Below are 19,351 nucleotides of genomic sequence, written 5' to 3'. Positions count from 1 at the left end.
CATTACTGTTGGTTGGCCTTATAATATGGTTTATTTACAACATTACAACACTTGCAACATAACACTTTACAACATAGCTTAATCATAAATAAAATAAACAGTTTTGGAGCTTAAGTAAGTATTCTAGTAGCGTAAAATGTTCTACTTGGTCATAGTTGTCATCTTCAACTTTTGGTTGTATAATAATCAGGCTGTTTTATGTAATACCAAAAACTACATTGCTTAGATTCATCCAGTGGACTGTTTAAATTGCATTGAGTAAGTTGCACTGGTCTGCATTCTACTGTCATGTAAAATGGTACTGGGTTTTTTCTCACATATTTCAAGTGAACGCATGCAGTCAGTCCTTCAAAGTTTCTCTGTCTCGTAAGTATTTCTGCCTCCAACATCCCTCCTTCCTTCTTTTCGCCTCCACACCTCTCCCCTCCCCTCTTCTTCGTGTTCCCTGGATGCAGCACATATGCAGATTGCAAGGCGGCGCCTGGTCTTTGATGTGCATGGAACAGAATTATAGATGTCTTTTATATAACCACTCCCTCGCTGGAGAGAGAGTAGAGGAAAGATGGGGATTATCCGTCCAAACTTTTTCTCTCTGTTCATCTCTTTCTCCCTCTTTCTATAACTCTATCTCTCCCTCTCCCATCTCTCTCAGTTTGGAATCCTCTGAGACTCCTATGTTGGTGTGGTGTGTGTATGTGTGTGTGTGCAACTGAATGTAGGTCATCTGTTCTGTGTAGTTTTTTACACAAATTGAAGGGAAGTAGAGGAGAGAGTGAGCATATCTCCCTTCCTCCCTTGGTCTCTCGGCCCCTGGACAGACACCTCAGGGCCCGTTCCATCACTCCTGTATTGCTGTTCTCTCTCCAAGGCCTTAGGCATTCTGACTGACAGTTGCCACTGTTTAACACTCCCATCTCGCAGCTCTGCATGTGTCTCATGTTCTGTCATGTCATGCTTTAGTGTTAGCTGGCAAGGTCATACTTTTAAGTGCAAAGTATACACAGTGCCCTCACAACAGGATGCAAAGGACATTTTCAGTCTTGTTTAACTTCACTTTCCACTGTTGTAAAAAGGGCCTTAATAGGACCCTGACTTTGCTTCAAAAGTATGTCCTGTACTTTCTTTAGGCCATATTCTTCTGTATGCTTTGGAAATGGAAGGATTCATTTGTTATTCTTCCTCAGCTAAATCAAATCAGTTAACAGAACACAGTCCAAACATTGTTTAACAGACGTTTTCTTCTAAACAGCATGTAAAACAGGCAAAGAACATTAGGGTGGACTGGACTTTGCACAGAAAGCCACATGTACATGAAAATGACCCAACCTTTACTTGGTTCATTTGTATGTCACTCGCATATATTCTGTGGAAGGGCAGTGCATCGCAGGTGCTGAATATGACCACAGCAACATTTCCAGAGCCTAGTGTGGCCTCAGCCTTGCTGCCTGACCTTCCTCACCCTGTCCTGTCCCACAGGCAGCCAGCAAGCAACACAACCCAGGGCGGCTTGGCCCGGCTCAGTGGGGCTCAGTGAGGCGTAGCCCCTGGTCCATGGCGTCACCCAAGGGGTACGGGTCACTGCACATCACACCTCACCACTGTATCCCCTCCCTCCCTTCCGTGTTCCATGCCGTCCCCTCCATCCCTCGCTTCCCACCCAAGGTCTTTGTGTAAATGTTGCATCGTCACTTAGCTTCCTCTGGCAAACTCCCTTGTTTACTTTCAGCCCACTTTCTGTCCTCCGCTCTTTTCCCAGCCGGAGGGATGAGCTATGTGAATGTGGCGTCACCCCGCCCCGGCTCCACTCGCTAACTCACGGTTCTCAGACAAGATGTCGTGTCAAGCCTTTTGGCTCCACTACAAAGCCATGCTGTGTACTTTTACTAGGAGCAGGCCTGACTTCCAAACACAAAAGCACTGCCATCTTCAATGATGTGACTGTCCGTGTGAGAGATTGGGCCTGGCCACAAGGGTTGTCATCTGGAGCCTTTGTGCGCCGTATAATGCGTTTGGTGTAGATTGTTGTTGTTCACTTTTAGCATCATGCAGTCAGTATGTGGATTTGTTCTGGTCCAATTCTCCCTTTGGTCAGATATTTTTCTCTCATTATCTACTCAGTGTTTACTGTAAAGCCATGTGAACGAAGGGTAATGAACCTCAAGTTTTCCCATAGGATGCAGAAAATGTAACTTGGGAGTTTGAAATTGTGTACACTGTCACTGGTTTCTGTCAAGTTGCCTCTTGCAATCCTTTAGACGTCCTTGCTAGTACACATGGGAGCATCTCTCTGTGTGTGTGTGTGTGTGCACTGAATGTGTGAGTGTTTAGTTTGTGTGTTTTCAGATGTGCATTCAAGTGTCCTTGTGTGTTGGTGCGTGTGCACGTGGCGAGCCCAGTGTGCAGAGCTGTCCAGTGCGGTGTGCTCAGCGGTCGCGCTGGGCTGCACGCTAACGCAATGTGACAGGGCAGAAATACCAGCACAGCCGCTCTCGCCCACCCACCGTTCTCCTCGCCGCCGCGCCCACCTCCCATTGGTTGCCTTCCTCTATCACTCCACATCTTCTGCTCGGAGACAGAACCATAACCACCCCCACCCCCCTTCCACCACCACAGTCCTCCACCCCACCAAATGTTACCCTATCCTCCCTTTTTGCCTGCCCAAGTTCACCATAGAGTATACTGTGCATTGCAATCCCCATATAGATCCATACTTAGCCCTCATTGTCTCAGATCGTTCTTGTTTTTTTCTTGTTTTTGATCTGGCTGGCTGGGTGGGTTTACACTGAGTGGAGGTGACAGGGAGATAAAGGTAAAAGTCATTTGACATTAGAGGTTGTCACAATTTGACCTCTGACCGCTGTCCTTGACAGCAAGCAGTTCTACTGTGACGTGACATGGAAGGTAAATTATCAACATGGACCAAAAATACTATACAGCTTTCCTGTACACATTAATAGTGACGAGCCAAGATATTTAAGTCCTGGAACAAGAGCCAACTGGAGTATATTATTGCACATGAAAAAAAAAGTCCAGAGACACAAACGTGTCATAAGTCAAAATAGAAGTCCAATCAAATGTATGGTGAAATCACATCAATCCAGATTGGTCAGCATTGGCCGCAACTAACAAGCGCTGCAGAACACTTCAAAAGCAAAGTGAAGGGCATGAATAGGTCAGCCTGGCCTGGTACCTAGTATAACCAGAAGATGTGCTGGTAAAGGGTAGGATCCCTGTAGCAGAGCTGCAGGAGGCAGTCCCGCTCTCTTGACCTTTCCATTAAATGATGTACTGGACGCTCCGCCATATTCCCCTCTCCTATATTCCTTTTTTCTTCCTTATTTGCTTCACCATCTCTCACTCTGTCCCATCGCTCTGTGGCTCACTATGTACCCTCTTTATCTCTCCCCCCACCCTCTCTTCCTCTCAGTCTTTCACTCCCCCCCCTTTCTCCGTCCCTCCGCCTTCATCTGTCTCTCTGTTCTGTTCTCTCTGTCCTGGGGGAAAGTGCTACATGCAGAAGTGGTGTGGATCACTGAGCTTCAAGAGGTCTTCGCTAAAGCATCATATTTTTCTATTTTACGTCGTTTTTTCAAGTGCAGTGTGCGATTCAAGCCCCTGATAGGATGTGGTTCATGGGTATAAACAACGTTGAAAGATTCATTATGCATTTTTATGCAACATAACGTTGATTTCCCCCCCCCCATTTGTTTCACATAGATCAACCGTTTTATCGTAGTTTGGTTTTCTTTCACATTAAATTATTTTGTACTCTGAAATCTTTATGATCTGTGTAATCTGACCAGTACCTTGATGTTTACTTGGGTAAAGCTTAAGTGTAAAGTGTCCCAGTTGTCGACCCCTGGCTAGCTCACAGTACAGTGACATAGCTGCTTTCTTAATGACACAGTTTCTTTGCGATCTACTTTTACTTATTACAGCTACTTAATATGAGGATGTTTTAAGATGATATACTGTTTGCAGTCTGAAGTCTGAAATATATTCAAACATAACTCAATAGCGTACTTACAAAACAGTAGTGTATGACAGTACCAGATGTCTTCATTTCTGCTCTGGTCCATCCCGTTCGACCTACTGACAACCGAAGAGAATGAGGGAAAGACCCCGTGTTGGCTGGTGTCCAGACCAGCGGCCGTGCTCCAGGCCTGGAAGGCTCGTAGGTCTCCTCCTCACACCCAGCCCTGCACCCTCCATTAAACAATGTCATGAGTGCACTGCTTCACTGGACGTGTAAGAGACTATTTACTGGCTGAGGGCAACTCGAATCAATCAGGAAGCATGTGAAGTACAAAATCATCCTGGAGCATCATGGGAAGACAGCTGAGTGGAATTAAGAACTGCTGATATGCAGTCGAGGTTGGAGAAGAGGAAGGTCTCTGGCAGACCAGCCTTTGCATACAGATGACTAAATAGATATGATGCACTAGACGATTGTTACTCTATTGTACTTTCATATTTTATGCATACAGGGGATGTATGATGCAACTCTTTTTGTAGCATGGTGTCAGATAATCCTGTACCATTTTGTTAACCTGTTCACAACTTTGCAGAAGGACTCTGAATGTCAACCATTAGGTGGCGTCATTGACTTCGCTGTTGCTAGGTCATGCCCTGTTTCTCCTTAAGGGGGCTTGAGGCTTCTAGAAAGTATTTGATTCAAAACAAAGGACTGCATGGCTTGGAGTAAAGCAGGCCAAAAACGAACATGGAGTGTGTGTTTGTATGTTTCGAGAGAGAAAGGCTGTCCAGGTGTATGGAAAAGCATGCCTAGAGGTTGTTCATACTTATGAAACGTTCAAAGAGTTCATGGCACACGCAGATGACAAGCAAAGAATGGATGTCTTGTCATATTGTTGTGTATGTGTATGTGTGTGTGTGTTTGTGTGTGACACGTTGTCCCCTAGGCCCCCTCTCAGGGTAACCTTTAGTGCGTGTTCCCGCCTGGCTGTCAGCGACCTGCACTGAGTCATGCGGAGTGCCTCTGCCCTTTTCCCAGGGATCTCTGGGAAATATGATGTGACATGAGGGCTGAGCAGGGAAAGGGAGGGGCCAGGCTGGGCAGGGTCCTATGGGATCACTCTGAAAACAGGCCAGACAGACAGTATTGATTCATATTGGGCACAATATTGAGTCAAATATTACTGTCACTCACATATAGAATATTCCATTTTGTGTACATATATGGACAGTGTGTAGTGTAGAGTGTACGTGTTGAATACAGCAACAGCATGGTTACACGTCTAGGAGCCTCCACCACTGCGCTGTGGCTAACTGATGTGTGGAAGTGTGCAACTGTGCCTCTGTGGAACAGCTGGCCGGCGTCAGACAGACCCCCCCCCCCCCAACATCCCCCCCCCCCCCTGAAACAACGCCGCTGCAAGAAGCACCACCCAAATTAAATGGGGGAGGCATTTGAGTGTTGCACGCAGATGAGAATGAGAGAGAAAAAGGGAAATCTATTAGTCTGACAGGCCTCCTAGAAAGCCAGACAGACCTCCTGGGAACCACTGGGAGTGCTTAACGGGGGAAAAATAGGGCGAGGGCCAACCAATCTCAGAGAGAGGGAAATGGAGAGCGAGAGAGAGACGGAGGAAAGAGAGAATATAAGGACAGAAAGTGAGGAGAGAGAAACAGCGAGGGGAGAGAGAGAGAGAGAGAGAGAGAGAGAGAGAGAGAGAGAGAGAGAGAGAGAGAGAGAGAGGGCCACTCAAGCCAACCAGGTGGGAGGAAATGGCAAGGCTGAATGAGGGAGGTTGTTTGTGCTGGTTCCCTCTCTCATTTCGAAGGCTACAGGAATAAGTGTGTTCCATCTGTATGTCAGCTCCCATCGCTCAGACAGGAGCAGCAGACAGGTCCTCACTGGAGAGCCTCCAAGGCTGACCGGAGGTGACAGAGCAGCACGGACCTGCAAGAAACAAGAGGTTACTCTGTCAAGGAACGGGGGAGGGATGAAATGGGGGAAGGACGAGAGAATGTGTGTGTGTGGGGGGGGGGGGGGTAGTGAGTGTGGACGGTGGAGAAGAGACAGGGAGAAGGACATCACAGGTATCCAGCCAGAGACAGTCTTTTGTTTCCTGTTTTTCTTATTTATTTAGTTTTCTCAGACTTTTTGTTCCCTTTTTTTTTTGCTTCTCTTTATCATTTTCTTGCTCTCTTTTTTCTCTCTCTCTGTCTTTCTCTCAATCTGTCTCTCTCTCTCACACACACACACACACACACACAAACACACACATTTCTATTTCTTCTAGAGCAATGACCCCACCCAGCTCAGCTGTGCTCTGACACCCCAGTCTTGCTGTGCTCCCCAGACGAAGCCCACTCCAGACCCTGGCTAAGTCAAGCGCTCCGGCCCAGACCCAGGTCATGTGATCCCGACCTGCTATGTTTAACAAGGCTGCAGTGCAGCAGGGGCCTCTGAGAAGGGCTGCGTTCAATAGCAGCAGGAAATAAAACGTTGGGCTTCAGGGGTGGGGCTCCATGCAATGTATCAGAGGATATCCAGTAGTGTTGCTTTGCCTCTTGAATTTCCACAGTCTGAGTTACAAAAGGCAGATGCCTGCAGACTGATTTCCCTCGCTGAATATGAGATTTGATCTAAACTCTCATTGACTGACTGGATTGAGCTCTTGTCTTATCCGTCTTTCCCTTGCTCCCAGCATTAAATCAGTGCAATCTGAAACTCCTGAACTCCTCCTCTCCCCTCATCCTCAAATGAGCTGACCTTCGCTATCATTCAGCTCTCTGGAGCAGTAATTCCTCTCCATCTTTTTTCTCTCTGCAGCCATAACCTCTGCCTGTGCACATCCAACACAGGATCCTGTTGCTACCCCCACCCCCCACCCCCCTCAACACACACACACACACACACATCTGTGTCATTCCTGAGAGGTTTTGGCCCATTAAATGAGTGAAGCCCGGTCCGGTGCAGCAGTCCCTCAGATCGCTCCCTCCCCTCGTCTTTGTTCACTCAAATCAGAAACAGCTGCAGTCTTCCACAGTTGTAAGTCACTCACTCAGTGGAAATTTAAAAGCTATTAACTGAACCCCTCATTGGTACCCCTCCTTCTACACCAGCAGTATGTGTGTGTGTGAGTGTGTGTGTGTTGAGAGTCGAAACACTGCATGTTGTTGTCAAGGTATTCGTTGACACAATGCCCTTCGAAGTACCTCACCAGCAACTTTGGAAAAGGTTGTCAACAAGTTCTTGTGTATTTCTAGGGAAAACATTTAGGAAGATATTTTGACATTATGGAAATAGTACACTTTGTGCAAAGCATAGACCCACAGTGGAACATTACATGAAGTTGCATGAGTTGGCAGGGTCAAATGAGTTTATGCTGAACATGTAAAAATAAAAACAACTTCTTGTAAAATGGCTTTGTCGTCCACATTCTGGCCTTACCAGTCGTTGTACCAAAAACAATAAACCCAACGCATGAATAGAGAGAGAGACAAGAGGCCGTTTGGGCGACAACGATTATGTTCCAACACACAGAAAAGTAATGCCCTGTTCTGTCGGTTATTTTCTCCTGTCTCCTCCTCTTCCTCCCCCCTTCTGCCCCCCCTGCGCTATCTCCTGTGGAGATCTCTCATTTCCTGCAAGCCCAATGTTGATTTCATAGTGGAGCTCAGGGCTTACAGTGGGAGTCTACGAGACTGGGGTGGGATGGAGAGAGGGATACAGGGCGAGAAGGAGAGAGGGAGAGAAGGAGAGAGGGATAGAAAGAGAGAGGGAGAGAAGGAGAGAGGGAGAGAAAGAGAGAGGGATAGAAAGAGAGAGGGAGAGAAGGAGAGAGGGAGAGAAAGAGAGAGGGATAGAAAGAGAGAGGGAGAGAAGGAGAGAGGGAGAGAAGGAGAGAGGGAGAGAAGGAGAGAGGGAGAGAAGGAGAGAGGGAGAGAAGGAGAGAAGGACAGAAGGAGAGAGGGAGAGAGGGAGAGAAGGAGAGAAGGACAGAAGGAGAGAGGGAGAGAAGGAGAGAGGGAGAGAAAGAGAGAGTGCGAGAAGGACAGAGGGAGAGACGGAGAGAGGGAGAGAAGGAGAGAGGGAGAGAAGGAGAGAGGGAGAGAAGGAGAGAAGGAGAGAGGGAGAGAGGGAGAGAAGGAGAGAAGGAGAGAAGGACAGAGGGAGAGAAGGAGAGAGGGAGAGAAAGAGAGAGGGCGAGAAGGAGAGAGGGCGAGAAGGAGAGAGGGAGAGAAGGAGAGAAGGAGAGAGGGAGAGAAGGAGAGAGGGAGGGGTGGGGTAACGGGGGTTTTTGAGGTTTTTGAGCTTTTTGATTTCTTGGCGAAATTCAACCCCAAACTAGAAAGCAACTGTGATATTTTTACATTCTTTAAAAATGGATGGTGTGTAAGTGTTTAGCCATGATGGTAAATAATTAAAAAAAAATCTGTATAAAAAGGTAGGCTTTTTGCCATTCAATTTGTCACACATTTGGGTGCATTAAGGACCATAATTGGAAGAGCAATATACATTGGTTCTTAAACAAAAGTATCTCCTCTGCTGTAAACTACAACACTTGTGATACCAACAGTCCATGACTGTTGTTCTAACAGTGACTCACACAGAGAGAGGATATCTACCAGCACTTCATTTCCTTTCTATCACCAACACCGATGAAACTTTAACATCTGAGGCATCCAGCTTTCATTTCCCCTTTTTTTTTTTACCACCAATGTATCTGTCACCACAACAAGTTCTGCAAACTTGTCAATTCCTCGTCCTCCTTCCCTCCACTCGTCTATACCACCCAGCACGCCTAAGGAATTGGGTTTTAGTGTAACCCAACTGAATGACTGCTATCCTGGTTAAGCTAATACATGGCTTTCTATTCTATTAAAGAAATGGCTGTGGTATTTTAAAATGCTTTAGATTTGATTGTATCAGTGTTCACTATATTGCATTGTACGAGTTGCTACCCTTTGTAAACTCTCAGTTTAAATGTTAGGTTTCCATGATCATTTTTTTTCAGTTTGGTTTGAGTGAGTGTCATGTTAAACAGTTTTAGGCTAGTGACAACCTCGGAGGTTGTGTCACACTCACACACAAATTCATGCAGACTGCACATCACACACTCGCACACTTCACTCAACACTGACTTCAGATGGCCCATTTCCGGTCCCTGTGATATAGCTGCAGGGCCTCCGTCACACACACACACACACACACACACACTCTATGTATGATAAACACGACACACACACTACCCCCACACACACTGCACACAGAGCCACCACAGTGGCCTTGCGTGACTGAGGCTTCACACATCTCTATCCTGAAGTCGATCAAGGCATGAAGGAGCCCACACCCACAGTAATGTGAGAAGTTTACACCATAGTGAAGTGTGTGTGTGTGTGTGACAGGCGAACTTCACACATCCTGTCCATCCTACTATGAATGAAGGTAACACACATAGCACATTAAGACATGCGTCGAATGATCCTGTTTGACATTTAGTTGCATAGACTTTTTAATATGACTCAAATTTCAAAGCTTTGCTTCTTTTCTCTTCATTAAGTGTGGTTGGACTTTATTACTTGGCTTGGGTAAAAAAATACATTTATCTAAAACCAAAAGGAGCGTCATACAAATAACAAAATACCATCTTTGTTTTTATTCAGTGTAGGAAGCCCCATATAGTCTGTCTTTGACACCACAGGTGTTTAATTCTTTGAAAGGGCTGAAAAAAGCTTTCAGTGCGATGTGGTGATGTCAGTGATACAGTGATGGTAAAGACTTGGAATGACAACATTGAGAAAAGCTCTTTTGTATTTCTGCATTATACAATAGCCTACTCCACTCCTGTGATTTGGGACACAAAGATGTGCTCATGTAAGGGTGTAGTTCACTACTGCAGAACAATGGCTGAAGTATGGAGTCTCATTCAACGGTCTTGCCAAAAGGAGGCTAGGCGGTTTGACTCTCAACATTGGTCTTGCCTTCACACTCTCCAAAATAAGAGAACCATATACCATCCTCACGATCCTGTGCACCTGTGTTTGAGGTTGAAACCCTTTTTTGAGTCCTTTGCTGAAGTGTCACTGCTGAGGTGGCTAATTGAGCTGTAACCAGGGCAGGCCTGTGAAAGACACTCGATGCCAAGGTGGGGGTTTCTGAGGGCATGGACCCAATAAAAGGCCCTTTATACCCCAATAGTGTGTCCAATCACAAGGCCCCCCTGGCATTCACTCTCAAATACTGATGGTGCTTACCCTCACACTAATTAGGAGAGTCCACTTAACCTGCAGGTTTGAATGCACTTGAAGCAAATGTAGAGGGATGATTATTGTGCTACTGGTGATTGACACAAAATTGCTAATTTGCTAGTTGCTAGTAAAAATGTTGCTAGTTAACAAAGTTTTGTCAATAGAGAAGGAAATGGAGGGGCATTTTCTGAATGTTGTCTGTGCCGTGTATTCTGGTTCATGACTTATTTTGGAATCCTTTTGACAAAAGTATGTCATATATCTGACTGTATGTTTGTACATACTTGCATGGACATCTGTTTGTGTGTGTGTGCTTGTCTGTTTGTGTGTGGGTGTGTGGGTGTGTGTATGTGTGTGTCATAAATCAGTAGTGGGAGTGGACAGCTCTGAAAACAGACATGACTGGAATGGTCCTAGAGGAGTAGAAGAAGGAGGAGAAAGAGGAGGAGGAGGAGGAGAAAGAGGAGGTAGAAGAGGAGGGAAAGATTCTCTGGCTGTGAGGGATCAGTTGCAGGATTGTAAACACCCCCTCACCACCACCACTACACCAAACTGGCTCTTTTGAAATGGTTGAGCCATGGGTGTGCCCCCCCCACCCCTCCCCTCTTTTCCTCTTCATGTTTCCTGTTGGGCTGGCTAGACTCCTTTGACAGATTTACAACTTTGGGGTCAAAGTTTTCCGACAGCAGCAAATAAATCTTACACCACCCCCTCCCTGCTGCTCCCCCACCTGATAAAAAGACACACTCGCCTGGCCCCCTGCATCCTTTCATGTCTAATGCACAACTGGCCCTTGGAGAAAAGAGCCTGTGTGTTGTTGTTTTATGTGTGTGTGTGTGTGTGTGTGTGTGTGTGTGTGTGTGTGTGTGTGTGTGTGTGTGTGTGTGTGTGTGTGTGAGAGAGAAAGAAAGAAAGAGTGAGAAAGGGAAGCAAAACATGGAAAGAGAAAGATAGAGAGACAGGGTAAGTGCCTTGTAGTTCTGTGGTTAGGAGAGAAAAAAAATGCTGGACATTGTTCTTGAACCATAAAGACAGACGGTTCATGTTTCAATCGTTTTCGGGGGTTGATGATTTTTTCACTCCGTCTCCCATCTGATTTTTATGTTTTGGTCTCAGCATGATATTCGCTTCTCTCCTCCCCCTGGATGGATAAGAAGAGTGGGGCTATGCTTCATTCCAACAGCATGCCATCATCAGTCTCTTCCTCCTTCCCTCCCTCCCTCCCTCCCTCAGCCCTCCCTGAAACATCTCTCAACCTAACATTTGTTTCTTTTTATTCACGCGCTTGCTCCTTTTATCATAGTATCTGTGTTGAGCATCGATTGCATGACTGGGGGAGATGGGGGAGGGGGTATTGAAGTTCTGTCACTGACAGACTGGAACCATGCATCTCATGATCTCGGCTTATCAGCACCCTGGAATGGGGCTCTCGTCAGAGATACGGCAACTAAACCACAGCATTTTGTCAAACTCAATAGCAGTTACTGTTGATGTCTTCACGATAATGACTTCCTAATGTTTTTTCACCACTGGAAAGTCTGTCTGAGATCCTGGATTTGATTGCTTTCCCCAAACTATCACAGCTGTAATTTTCGGCTGTAATATTTGATATTTTCTACCGTTATTATTACGTTTCAGTTTTTACCTAAAAAATGTCCATCACTCTTCTGGATCTATCACTGGTCAACACTGAGGTCCACATCATTATGTGAACTCAATACATCCCAATGTGCTGTGTGTAGTTAGTATTCTACTGTGCAGGGCAGGGTTTTGAGACCTTTGACCTGCTTGTGTACACTGTGTAAATGTTATCCTGCCCACTATCTCAACCCAGTAAGCCCTTTTTAGTCCATGCTTTTTTTATTGACTTAGGTGAGGAAGATTTAATATTGTAGCTCTCTGGCTCCAGCATCTCTTTGCATTCAGACTCAAGAAAGAGTTTCATTTTGACTTAATGTAACCAATTGAAGCTCTGTCGTTTTGGATTCTCTTAATAGCGTTCATGTAGAGTCAGTGGAAGCTCACATTCTGGCACTGCACAGTGTGGTTTATGCAAACTCAGACGCACACAAACACACACTACACACACACCAATGAAGACACACACGTGTTGTGGTATCATTACAACGATATTTTGTTTCTGTACATTCAGCATTTTTTTGTTTAATGAGAGTACTTTGTCCAAAACTTCTAAAGGAAGAGTAGAAGGATGACAGAAGGAAGTGGGGAGTAAAGAAGGATGGCTGAGGATGATGTCAAAGGTGTGGAATCAACCCTCAGACATGGCCTGGAGAGGTCTTATCTAGCCCAGAGACGCTGTTCCACTGGAGCGAGGTATTGGGATGAACAGATCAGGGGTGTGGGGACTAAACGGATCAACGAATGATCAAACATGTTGTCCTCCCTCCTTTCCTCACTCCACCCTTCAATCCTTCCATCCCTTGTGGATGATGTGTTCTTTGTGTAATTGGATTGGAAGAGTGATCCACAGGTCTGGACTATCCTCCCCCTGTGTTCTGCCTCCTGGCCTGCCACTTGATCAGTCCTGCAGGAGGGGGGGGGCCTCTCCACTCGCCTGGTCGAGGTCTGTTTTGGTCGCTCGCCTCCCAGTGTCACTCCACTGGTCTCCTGTTGGACGTAACACCAGACGACAGCCCTTGGCTTCATGCACCAGCGAGGTCTGTGTCCTGAAAAACTCCAGAGAGAGAGAGAGAGAAAGAGAGAGACAGAGAGTGAGAGAGAGAGAGAGAGAGAGAGAGAGAGAGGAGAGAGAGAGAGAGAGAGAGAGAGAGAGAGAGAGAGAGAGAGAGAGAGAGAGAGAGAGAGAGAGAGAGGGGAGGTGGGCATAGCGGGTGTGTGGGTATGGGTGTGGGTGGGGAGGGTGGGTTGGTGGGTTGGTGGGGTGGGTTGGTGGGTTTAAGGGATAACGAGTTGTCTTGGTGGAGAAATAAGAGGAGTTGGAGCAGGGAGAGAGGATTAGACTCCTGAGAAAGGAAAGTAACTGTTATGGAAGCCCCACTATGAAAGGGATTCTGTGACCTTTGAGAACAAAGTATGAAGTTGACTTTGCTTGATTTGCTACTGCAGCCTACTGCCGCACTATTGAGTGCATCACGTATTCCTGAAACTAGGTCACTGTCTAAAAATCCAAACTCATCTTCCCTCCTATGATTCCCTGCAGGAGTGGCCCAGGGGGATGCTGGGAGTATGAGTTCATCACACCCCCACTTTCCCTGACCACTTTGTTCTTTTTTTTCTCCCGAAATGAACGAGGACTTCAAATGTTTCCATGTTTCCACTCATCCCACGTCGCCAAATTTTCTTTTTTCATGCCATTAAAAGACCCTGTAGAGAAAACAGTAAAATCCACAGCTCACCTTGGTTTCCATGTTTCAACGTTCTGCAAGTCCTTTTCACATTTCAAAGAGTGAGCTTGTAATGCAATCTAAGGACAAACTAGGACATGTTCTAAATCCCCTTGTTCAGGGGGGTCAGGGCCTGTTGAGGAGACGGCTCTGTTTGTAAGAAACACACCACAGCATCATCAGGTAACTGCATGTTTGTCGGTTCTTAGCAAGGTAACAGTAAACCTCCTTGTAGACATCTGCCAACTTTACCTCGGCCTCTAGCTTTGCTTTCCTGGCACTGCCAGCCCATTAGTAATCATGTAACGCCTGGGCGCTAATCCAACCAGTACAATGTGACCTTAATCTCCCAGCATGCCCCACACATCTGGCCATGTCTCCATGTCCCCAGTTTCCAGGGCCAACTGGATACATCGCATACACTATCAAGCTATCAAATTCATTTGATTTGTTTCACAATGAACCCTACAGAGAGTTCAACTCCTCACAACCAACCTCCACCCTCAGGTAGGTAAACCTTCCCTACCCTCAAGCCCGGAGCTCGCTGAGGTGAGCCTGATGAACTGGGTGTTCCCAATCAGCTGCTTGGAGATGAGCTGACCTTGGATTAACATGTGCAATGTTCCTGTGTGTCTCATCTCTCTATTTGCGTTTTCTGGAGCTAAGAGTTGGATTTGACTGTTACCTTATCATCCCGTGCTGTTTTCTGCACTATTTGTTTAAAAGCCACACAGTCCTTTCCTTTCTGTCCAGATGGATCAGTGGAATACTTGTGGTTTTGGAAATGAGACTAGATTGGGATTCCAGTTTGTGGCCTTGGGTTTTTGAGTGATACGTAAATACGTACAGACATAACGTACATAAATGTATGTCGTAAATGTAACTGTTGAAGGGCGATTGAGATTACTATCTTAATTTTACTTATATGTGTACGTCAACCAGAGACCAACCATAAAGCAAGTGTAGAATGTATGGCACTCTAGTATTTTTCTAGTCCAAGTCCTGGGGCTTGATTGTCACTGGGGACTTTGGTGAGATGGTTTGCAGCTACACAGGAAACGTTAAGTGATATATATATACATATACTGTAGCCTGAGGAATTGGTATGAAAGTTTCAACCCTCAAACTTCTGCCTCTGTGCTGCTGTTTTTTCTCTTAATGTCCTGATCAGAAGGGACAAGTCTACATTTCTAGTCAGTGTTTCCTTGCAGTTTGCTAGAAAAACAATTAGACACCTGACTGCTGTCTATCACTATAGATTTCCAGGGGCGTTTTATACATGGCAACACTTTATTCTTTTTTTTTTCTACCCACTTTTTGACAACGGCAAATCTGTCTGCACTTTTATTAAGAACATTTACGTAAGAGCCGCATCCTCAGTTGTTACAAAAAGGCTGCCCACATTGTGAAATTCAACATAATCCAACGCCCTTGTAGATTTTCTGACTAACAAAGCAGCCTACTCTGTAGGATCTGCATTTCTTAGTGACCGGGTTGAATATTTCTTCACAGTGTGTTGACATATTTACTCATGGACTTTACGCATTGACTTAGAAGAGCAATATTTATACTGTTTCTGTACGCATTTGCCGATGTTCAACTTTTCAACACTGACTCCAGTAAACTCCACCTCACCCCTCCTCCCTTTTCTTCGGTGCTCCAACCCAAACATAACCACCCAGCCGCACGTGAGGCCTTTCTCATGTGTTTCAGCTTCTCCTCAACCCCCTGTTCTCCTCTTAGCTTGACACTGCAATCAATAAGCAATTAAAAAGGGCAACATGTCTGGGGCTCTGCTTGCTTAGTTCCCGCTGGATGTTTTCCCTCTGTGTTCAGGATGTGTGAAGCCCTCACAGGACTCGGTGGAGGAGGAGAGAGACCACGTAGTGTGTGTTCATGGAATTACAGTCACACATTCAGTGCATAGGGGGTTTCTTGTCAGGAGCAGTTCCTAACATTCTCCCAATTCCATCAAGTTTATCACATGCCACAGGGCTGTGTACAGAAAAAGAGTCTGGTTTTGACACTTTCTTATAACCCTAATATGTACTGAAAACCAGGCGGATGTGATATAAGCAGTAACACAGCACCCAAACCACTGTTTAAAAAACAATTTGTGAAGCACTCACCATTTTGGTGTGAAAGAAAAGTATCAAATTGACCATTCAGGGAGAACAACAAGAAAAGTGCTTGAGTTGAATGCAACTAAAGTTGTTCTTTGTTACATGAGTCATCCGCAAACTCAAGAACCCCAAACACTGTCCGTTGTACCAGCAGTTACAGTAATAACATGCAATCCATTCATTCAAGTGTTCTAAGAGCTGTAGTTTAACATTGAGACAGCATCATGTGAGGTGAGGTGAGGTGTGGGAGAGATGTGTTTATGAAGTGTTTTCTCTTCCTGCGGCTGGGGTGTGTGGCCTGTTTTATCAGAGCGCTGACACCCTGTTCTAGTTCCCTGGTTTGACAAGCCACGAGGCAGATGGCTCCTGTCAGCCATGTCCTCTGCACTCGTACCTCGATGTGGAAGGGCAACAACTGGGATGGGGGAGACCAGGGCTAAGAGGCTCAGAAGAAAGTGTGTGCGTGGTGCATTTGTGTGTTTGTGTGAATTGCATGTGTGTGCGCACTTACACACCTACGGATACCATGTGCACGCGCTTTGTGTGTGTGGCACAGAACATGGGGCGAAAAAAGAGGAGAGCTGGTATTTTTTGGATTAAAGGAAGGGATAAGGCTGTGAAAGAAAAAATCTGCTCAGTCGCTGCTGAGGGCCCAAATCCTCTCCCTCCTCATCCCCTCCTCTCTCCTCCTTCTCCTTTCTCTAACACTCCTCTCTTTTTACAGGCTGCCATTTCCACTAAATTAGTGCCCAGGGTTTTAATTGCAGTTTATGAAGCTCAGTTATTGGCGCGAGAGTGTGTGTGTTTGTGTGATCTGGCATCCAGCGAACCAGGCCAAGCCTTCGGCTTCTCCCAGCCTCCCTGTGGTTTGGCGTAAAAAAATAATAATAAAAAATCTGCCCTTTTTTTTCTCTCTCCTCTCCTTTTCTTTTAAACACCAGAATGTTGTTGCGCTTAACCGTACACACTACTGTTTTTATAGAGAATTAGCACTCCTTGGCTGTGTGGCTCATACTGGAAGTGTTGCTTTTAAATCATCTGTTTGCTTTAAACCACCAAGGCACGTGCCATGAGCGACTCATTTAAGAGTGATCGGTTCCTCAATGGTATTCTTTTCTACTGTTATCACACAAAACATTTTCACCGCATGACCTCACTCTGTCAATAGGATTTTCTTACAATAGGGTCGTTCTAGATCATCTGCTGTTTCTCTGCCATAATCCCATGTCTGTGATCAACCTCTTCAGATCTCTTTTTTTTTTCTTCCTCCATCTCTATCCCTCTTTCTTTCCATCTCTCTTCTCCTTCACCTCATCCCCCAGCATGGCATTCCAGCGACACCACCCGGAGGCTAATTATGCCTTAAATTACATTTGTTGGAATTGATTTGTGATTTAGTCTTGCCTCTGTTGTTCCAGCTCATTGGCCCCCATAGAAATGTCATTAATGCACCATTATTTTCACGGGCGGTCTAATTAAAGGGACATACTCTCTGGGTTTCCACTGATGAGATGGTGGGAAAAGGAGCATGTTGGCAACTTGCCCCCCAGTGATCCAAAATGGAAGACGCAGCAGGGGCCACATAACCTGACTGCAGGGGAAATGTACTACGGATGTAATCAATTAGAATTCACTGTGGGGACTAGAGATAAAGAGTCACCTTTGCCTGGGAAGTTGTTTCAGATTTGAAATATATGACCAAAAGTGTGATTTTCTGACTTTAAACGTTATAGTATGTTGCCAGGTGATGAGCAAGACCTCACCAACTGCTATTATGGCTATTCTTCCAGATTGTCGTCCATGTTATCGCTTCCCTCAATATAAGAAGCTAACTTCAACTCCAATGTAACTTCAAGTTCATCACAACCTCTATTCTGACATTGTTTCAAGGGTTTGCCAGAACAAATGTAACAACTAGAAATGTTTATCTGGTGTCCCCATTGTCTCTCTCCCCTCTCATTAAAACAAAGGGAAATTGAATGCACATAACTTAGACCAACGAAACATTCAACTGAACCTCTCTTGGTCTTCAGCCTGGTCCCAAAGCCCACATATCGTCATTGGGTCACCTGAGCAACAGAGCCCATAGGCAGCTTGAAATACTACATCGCTATAGGAGGAAAACAGGCTTGAAACTTTTGAAGCTGCCAGTTCGTTTTTGCAGTGTTTTCAAAACACTGGTCTTCCCTTAGGGAGACATGTGGGAGGAAGAGGGGGAATGAAGGAAGGGAGGGGGCTTGTGGTGCATTCACATGTGGAAGCTTAAAGCTGCAGTGAGCTTTCCCAGACTTTTCTGGCCTCATATGGCCTCTGTGCTACAATATCCTGAAATCATCGAGCTCTTAGCCAGGGGCCCCACAGGACAGGCTGCTCTTGCTCCATCTCCAACCATCTCTTTCTCTCCCTCCCCTCTCTCTCTCTGTATCTCTCTCTTTCTCTGTCTCACTCTTAGTCTCTCTTTCTCTCTCCCTTCTCTCTCTCTCTCCCTCCCCTCTCTCTCTCTCTCTCTCTCTCTCTCTCTCTCTCTCTCTCTCTCTTTCTCTGTCTCACTCTCAGTCTCTCTTTCTCTCTCCCTTCTCTCTTTCTCTCCCTCTCTCTGTCTCTCTCTCTTTTCCTATGCTTTATGTGTTGTCTGCATACCCTTTTTCAGTCTGTTATTATTGTGTATAATAGGCTTCTATCAGAATGCTGGCTGGCTGGCTGGCTGACGGGCGTGTTGGACAACTGCTTCACAGTTGGTTGAGCAAGAGAGAGAATGAGAGAGGGAGGGAGTTTGGAGGGGGGAACGAAAAGAGACAGAGGGAGAGCAAAGTTAGAAAGGGAGTGAGGGGGAAAGGAGTGATAAAGAGAGAGGGACATATTGAGAGAGAGAAAGAGAACGAGAAAAAGGAGGAGGCAGAGGTGAGCTAGGAATGGGGTCACTCAAGTTTGTTGCTCATAGGATATCAATCAGCTCACTGTCTCCACCCCCAAAGCAGTCCTGCTGTTCCTCTGCCTCCCTCCACCTTCTAAAGACGCCATCTTTGGGGTGTGTTTTAGCAACAATAATTTCGTCCAGAATAAACTGCACAAGTTTCAGACTTTTTTTATCTCAGTTTAAGTGCTCGATGGAAACAGAAATGACTTTGCTCAATCCAAGCCAGCCCTACTTAAGTATTACATTTCTTTAATATTGCATTGGCTGAGTGTTCTATGCCTTCTCAAGTAGACTTTGTGCGAGAGATGTTCACATTTTTTACAGGTTGCTTGCAAAATGATGTCAGTGAAACTGCAGAGGGGAACCAAGAAGCCAGAAAAAAAGCAACTGTATCAGGAAAACGTATTATTCACTCTCAAAGGTGTTTTTCTAATCTTTGTCAAAAGTCTTTGCGATTGCTGAGTCATCTGGAAAAAGCTGCGCTCTCACATTCTTTATACTTGTGTAATGCACCAGAAGTGTACCTCATTTTTAGCCTTACAGTAAATTACATTAAGCCACAGTTCAGTGGGTCCCAATACTTTGAGAATAACAAAAATTGACAAAAAGGAATAAAAGGTTTTTGATATTGCTCAAACCTTTCTTACCAAGGCCTCCTTATACAGCATGCCCTGGTGCAGGCAGGAAGAGTAGGGGTTAAACCTGTCTGTGGCCCACATCTGGGA

This window comes from Hypomesus transpacificus, chromosome 13 (assembly GCF_021917145.1).
Source record: "Hypomesus transpacificus isolate Combined female chromosome 13, fHypTra1, whole genome shotgun sequence".
Taxonomy (NCBI): Eukaryota; Metazoa; Chordata; class Actinopteri; order Osmeriformes; family Osmeridae; genus Hypomesus; species Hypomesus transpacificus.
The sequence above is the reverse complement of the archived record's forward strand: the minus strand, read 5'-3'. Positions refer to the sequence as shown.